This window comes from Triticum dicoccoides, chromosome 3A (assembly GCF_002162155.2).
Source record: "Triticum dicoccoides isolate Atlit2015 ecotype Zavitan chromosome 3A, WEW_v2.0, whole genome shotgun sequence".
In the NCBI taxonomy this organism is placed as follows: Eukaryota; Viridiplantae; Streptophyta; class Magnoliopsida; order Poales; family Poaceae; genus Triticum; species Triticum dicoccoides.
The window spans coordinates 554268456-554274612 of record NC_041384.1 but is presented as its reverse complement, the minus strand read 5'-3'; positions in this window follow the sequence as shown (position 1 = coordinate 554274612).

Genomic DNA, 6157 nt, shown 5'->3' with positions numbered 1-6157 from the left:
TTGCAAGAAGAGGAGTACACCACAGTAGCTCTCCTCTTCTTGCAGGTCCTACACTGAACTACTGAAACTACTACAAGCAACCAAATTGACAAAAAATCTGATAGTAACAAGAAAGCACATGAAAATCTGAACCGGCCACCCAGCATCATTTCTGATCACAAACAAGTACCGGCCACCCAGTGTCCCAAGATCATTTGCAAACCTTTCAAAGTGCCCAGGTTTCAGTGAACTAGTCTCAGCTTGAAATTTGGTTCAGTTAACTCCATACAAGGGTCTCTTTTTGGTTCAGTAGTGATTAGAAGATCATGTACTAATGATATGAGATTAGCAAAGGCCTTGCTTGCCACTAACCTTAAAAGTATACTGATTGTGACATTAGCATGCCTCATTGAAATAAATCAAAATATTTTAAATTAATTCAAATAACTAAAATTAATCCAAATAAATTCAAATAATTCAAATAAATCCAAATAACCCAAATTAATTCGAATAATCCAAATTAATCCAGTTAATTCAAATAACCCAGATAATTCAATTAATCCAAATAACCCAAATTCCAATAAATTCCAAAAAGAGTTGATATACAAGGATTAGAGAAGTCATACACAATGGCATGACATAAGGGCCTCTTTGTCCCCTCTTAACACAAGATTACATAAGACATACACAAGGAGCACCTGACTACATGACATAAGGGCCTCTTTGCCCCCTCTTGACTACATTCTTTCTCTGGCCACTTCTTCCCTTCCCTTCCCTTTACTTTTCTTTCGTTTCCCTTCTCTAGCTAATTCTTTCCTTTCATTTTCTTTTCCTATTGCAATTTCCATTTCTTCTATAAGGGCCCTAGTATCACAACTACCCGTCTGTCGCAATATACATTGGTTATTTCCAATCCAGCATTCTGAGAGCGATCCTTGTGCAAGTGGGGCAACTTATATTGCTTTCCTCCTTTGTCTTTCATAACTTCAAACATAACTGCTTCTAATGTGATAAAGCTTCTGTGCAACTTGTCGGGATCGTAGTTCTCGAATTCCTCTTCCACACCTTGTACCAGTTCCTGGATGTTTGTAGGTGACCTGCAGTCGGTTAGAGACTGGAGAGAGTTATGGAAGCAGAGGTCCAAACAATTTAACTCAGGGCTATTTGGGGGCTGTTGTAGCAATCGGATGTCAAGATCAGTTTGTTCCACAGCTTCTCGAAAAGCTACATCATTGGGAAGGACATGAGGCTTTGTGTTATCCTGTTGGATGAATATTGTTGCTCCCTCATCATCGTCAGGCCACTTATCCTGAATTGCCGGGATAACCTTATTGATTAGATAATCTCTGCACACAGGCCTGGTTACTTTCACTGATGTCAATACTTTTGTTCCCTTTGTTCTGTTCTGACTTGTCCGCTTCGCCTCAATCTCTTCGACGAATGCCCAAATGCTGATCTTCCCATCGAATGTTAGCTCCCCCTCATTGTTATATCGAGGCCTGGCAACAACTGTTAGGAACATTACCTTCCCAATGCTGTGAGTGTTTGACACGGTGCGCTTTGGTTCAGGTTCTCCTGGAAGTACATAGTAACTATTCTTCACTCTCGTCATGTCAAACCACGTTTCATCAATGTGAACCATATTCGTCATTGGTTTGAACATAGCCCGAGAAGTTGAGATCGAATTGTCATCGACCATGGACATACAAAATTTCAATCTCGCAAGCTTGTTCTCTAGCTTGAGATGAGGCTTCACGGTGCTTGAGATGCGGTTGAGCTCATTCAACTGGAACCTCTTATGTAGGGTCGATCGGGCCACACCTAGAGACCGTGCGAGAGATCGAATTGTTCTTCTTTTATTCAGTGGGATTGTTGAGGTCCTCTCTAAATTCAGCTCCTTTCTCTTTCGGCCAGATCTTCCTAGCTTCTTGCTTGAGACATCTACTTCTTTGCCATCGGCAATTTGCTTTTTAGCCTCTTCCCAGATTCTTTCAACAGATCGTACACTTATGTCCAACAGGTTTGAGACTAGCAGCTTGTCGTCTGGTTGAACAGACCCATCTCCGAGCTCGATTACCAGCAAGGCAAAGTAAACACCATGCCTCTCCTTATTTGACAATTCTCTTCTCTTCTCTTGAAGTATCCAATTCATAACTTCACCCTATTCCTCTTGAGCTTCATCCTCTTTCCCTTCATCTTCTTGAGGCATCCAATTCATATCTTCATCGTCTTCCTCTTGAGGCATCAAGTTCAAATCCATAACTACATTCTCTGCCACTTGAGGTTCCTCCTCTTGAGGCATCAAATTCAAATTAATACCTTCATCGTCTTCTTCTTGAGGCATCATGTTCAAATCCATAACTACATTCTCTGCCACTTGAGGTTCCTCCTCTTGAGGCATCAAATTCAAATTAATATCTTCATCGTCTTCCTCTTGAGGCATCATGTTCAAATCCATACTCCTGCTAGCAATGACAAAAGATGAGTACATCATGGTACCATAACAAGGATATACACACAAAAAATGAGTAGAATGACAGGAGCCTTGCAACCATTACAAAAATGTGAACTACTGACTAAGAAATGTTATGACAGGAGCCTTTGTAACACCATTTCATTTCTTATGAAACTTCCAACTCCTGTCATTTCAGAAAGAATTGGATTTCGACTCATGTCATACAATTGGATTTTACTGTATGTATCTTAACTGAATTTTGACCATGTCTTGTTCCTTTCTTGCTTGCTTGCTTCTCTTGACTTCCGATGGGAAGTTACTTTTTGTATGTGTATATACTGTCAATTTCTGTAACAGGATTTTGTTAGAGAAATGCATTCAGTGTACCTTCATGTCAAACTAATCCAGTTTACTGAACTTTACTCTAGTTAGAGTAGTTTTGCTGAAATTTACTCTACTTATAGTAGTTTTAACTGAAGTTACTCTACTTATAATAGTTTTAACTGAATTTTACTCTATTACAGTAGTTTCTACAACCATTCTCTTGTTTGTTCCTCTAGTACTAATAGAGGTCCCAGAGCTAGTGGCAGTTCCTCTAGCAAGTGCCATATATAACTACTCTACTTACTTACTCATCATCTCATGATTCTGCTCCTAACCTCTTTTTTACTGCCATGAATGAATTTGTCTTATTTCGGCTACTTTGGAGCAGGTTTTTCCTTCTCTGTCTCTGAACTGTGATGTGCTCTGCTAAAGTGCTAATGCCACTAAATCATCTTGTTCTGCCTGGCTTAACAAGATCCACATTCTCATTTCAAAAAAGGCTTCACAATTTCACACCTACTCCTAGTACATTCTTCTGATGCCAATCAATGCACAATGCACAGAAAAATCCTCATGATATTCCTCCCACAAGGTAGTGGGAAGGGAATAATAACTAGAGAGTGATAGCAGCCAGTCTTTTGTGACTGGAATATATTCATAACAGAATAAATTCAACTGGACCATGTTTTTTCCCTTCATTCACCACCAATTTTACTCTACTTACATTAGTTCCTCTAGTAATAGTTCTAGAGACAGTGTTTGTTCAGATCATAATTGCTCTGCATCTACTGATTTTTTCTGTGCCATGTCAAGCATAGATAGGTTCAATTAATTTGCTTGAATTATCAAATTAGTGTCGCTACTACTGTATGCTTTGACACTGTCGAAACTGATTTAGTGTGAATATGTGCCTTATGTAACCAATAATTTCTGTATCAAGGTTTAGTGTGAATATGTGCCTTATGTAATGATTTTCTCCCAACAAGCTTCAGACCACGTTTTGTACACACCTACTGTTAACTGTTTTATTTAGTGTTTCTCTGAATAAATCTGAACATTATTTTCATTTAACTTGTACTTGCAGCACAAGCATGGCCATCCACCAACATGCAAAACAAGTTCAAGACCAAAAATATGTGTTTCTTGCTGTTTACTCAACTGAACCACATTTGGGTTTTCAAGTTCCAAGGTTTCTGCTAACAACATACAGATTAAATTGAAAAGCTGGATTCATCTAAATCATGGACAGTTCAAAACCAATTATTTCTAGCTTGCTCCCTCCACCCCCCTGATATCTACTGATTTTTTTCAATTAACACTAATCATATTCGGTTAACAGGAGCAGAGCAGTTCTTCCTGACGAACAGGAGCAGAGCAGCAACTCCCGTACACTGATCATATTCAGCACAGGGAGCAGAGGAGCAACTCCTTACAATACCTTCTTACTCTTGACGAGCAGGAGCTCTGGCGGCAGCACGGGCAGACGAGCAGCAGCAGCACCTGCGGTAGGGGAGAAGCAGCCGCACGGGCGCGCGAGCAGGGGAGAAGCAGGCGCACGGGTTCGCGCGGAAGATTGAGGAGGGCGCGCGGGCAGGGGAGAAGGAGGACGCGCGCGAGCTCCTGGTCCATCGGATCGTGGATGCAGTTTTCGGCGACGCCCGTAGGGGATCGTGGCTGGGATGAATTGCGGCGGCGCACACGCGGGAGCTCGAGGAGGATGCACTGGAGCTTGAGGAGGACGCGCTGGAGCTTGAGGAGGATGCGCGGGAGCTCGAGGTGGACGCCCGCGAGCTCGAGGAGGACGTGGCCGGAGGTCCCGACGATGCCCACAGGTAATCGAGGCGGGAGGGGATCGCGGCGACGCAGGTCTGAGCGGGGAGGCGGCGGAGCAGGTACTTGGCGATGGCGGCGGCGGAGCAAGTAGGTGGCGACGGCGGCGGAGCACTTCCTGATGGGCGGCGCCGGCCCCTATCGACGGCAGAGGAAGAAGACAGGGGGTGGAGGGGCTTGTTTTAGATGATTTTAAAACTACAAGGGCTTTTTTGCAAAATCAACAATGAACTGCGCCCGCAACATGTTTTTTGGGACGGAGGGAGTATTAAAGTACATGCAGCTAAAAACAAAATAATAAGACGTCATTCTAATTTATAACTACCTTTTTGTGCTAATGCAACATGGCTAATATATAAAATTGGTGCTTGTGTTTGGGGGCTTTTGGAACATAGCCACCCGATTTCCTAATCCAGACCATGTGAGGGAAAAACGTTGTAAAACAATACTCTCTCTGTTCCATAATGTAAGACGTTTTTTGACCCTAATGTAGTGTCAAAAAACGTTTTATATTATGGGATGGAGGGAGTAGCTGCCAATCCCCTTTGCGTATACCCCTTTCCCCATTTTCACCTTCCTCATGGTTCGTCCTTCCCTCTTTGCTTACCGCCATTGGTGGTTTGAGCTCCTATTGCATCCGTTGCCGCGCTTTGTTGAGTGTCGGCTGTCAGTGCACATGAGAATGTTGAGCTGCCCCCTTTTGTTGTGTGGCGCACGTCTGCCCCCACCACTTCCTAGAGGGTTAGCACATCTAACAGTATTCGAGGATGCATTCTGTGCTCTCATCTATGGGTCAGCATCGACACATTTTTCTACAACAAATCCAATAAACTTTAACTCCCTCTTTGTCCACCTTGCTCCTACTCTCGTATTGCTGGCCCTTGGGTCATGCTCCACCCCACATAAGGCAAGATGATGTTGTATTTTTCTCCTATTCCATGCCTCGCTCTCCCTTATCTAACTCCATCGCCATTGTTGTTGCGTTCTATTCCTACAATGAGAAGGGATTGAAGATATGGCTGAGGACTTTGAATATGTACATCTAAGGTACGAATTCACCTTTTTTGTGTTATCAAAACCAGCACAAATCTTGAAATAGCTTTTAAATGACACCATCTTCAAAACTCGAAACCCATAAATGGAATATGTTTGTATGATCCTTTTGGGCCAAAATAATTTGTTATAGTTGAAGATTTATGTTCACTAGAAGGTTATGAAGATCGGGATATCTGTCCTAGTAAATGTACTCACACTTCAAAGAAATTTACCCCTTTTCTTCGGAAGGCTCTTTGTGAGGACGAGCAGGAATTAAGCTTGGGGATGCTGATATGTCTCCAATGTCTCTATAATTTTTGATTGTTTCATGCTATTATATTATCAATCTTGGATGCTTTATATGCATTAATGTGTTATTTTATATCATTTTTTGGGACTAACCTATTAACCCAGTGCCTAGTGCTAGTTCAAGTTTTTTTTTTGCTTGTTTTGGCTTTTCAGAAAATCAATACCAAACGAAGTCCAAACACGATGAAACTTTACGGTGATTTTTTCTGGACCAGAAGGGACCCT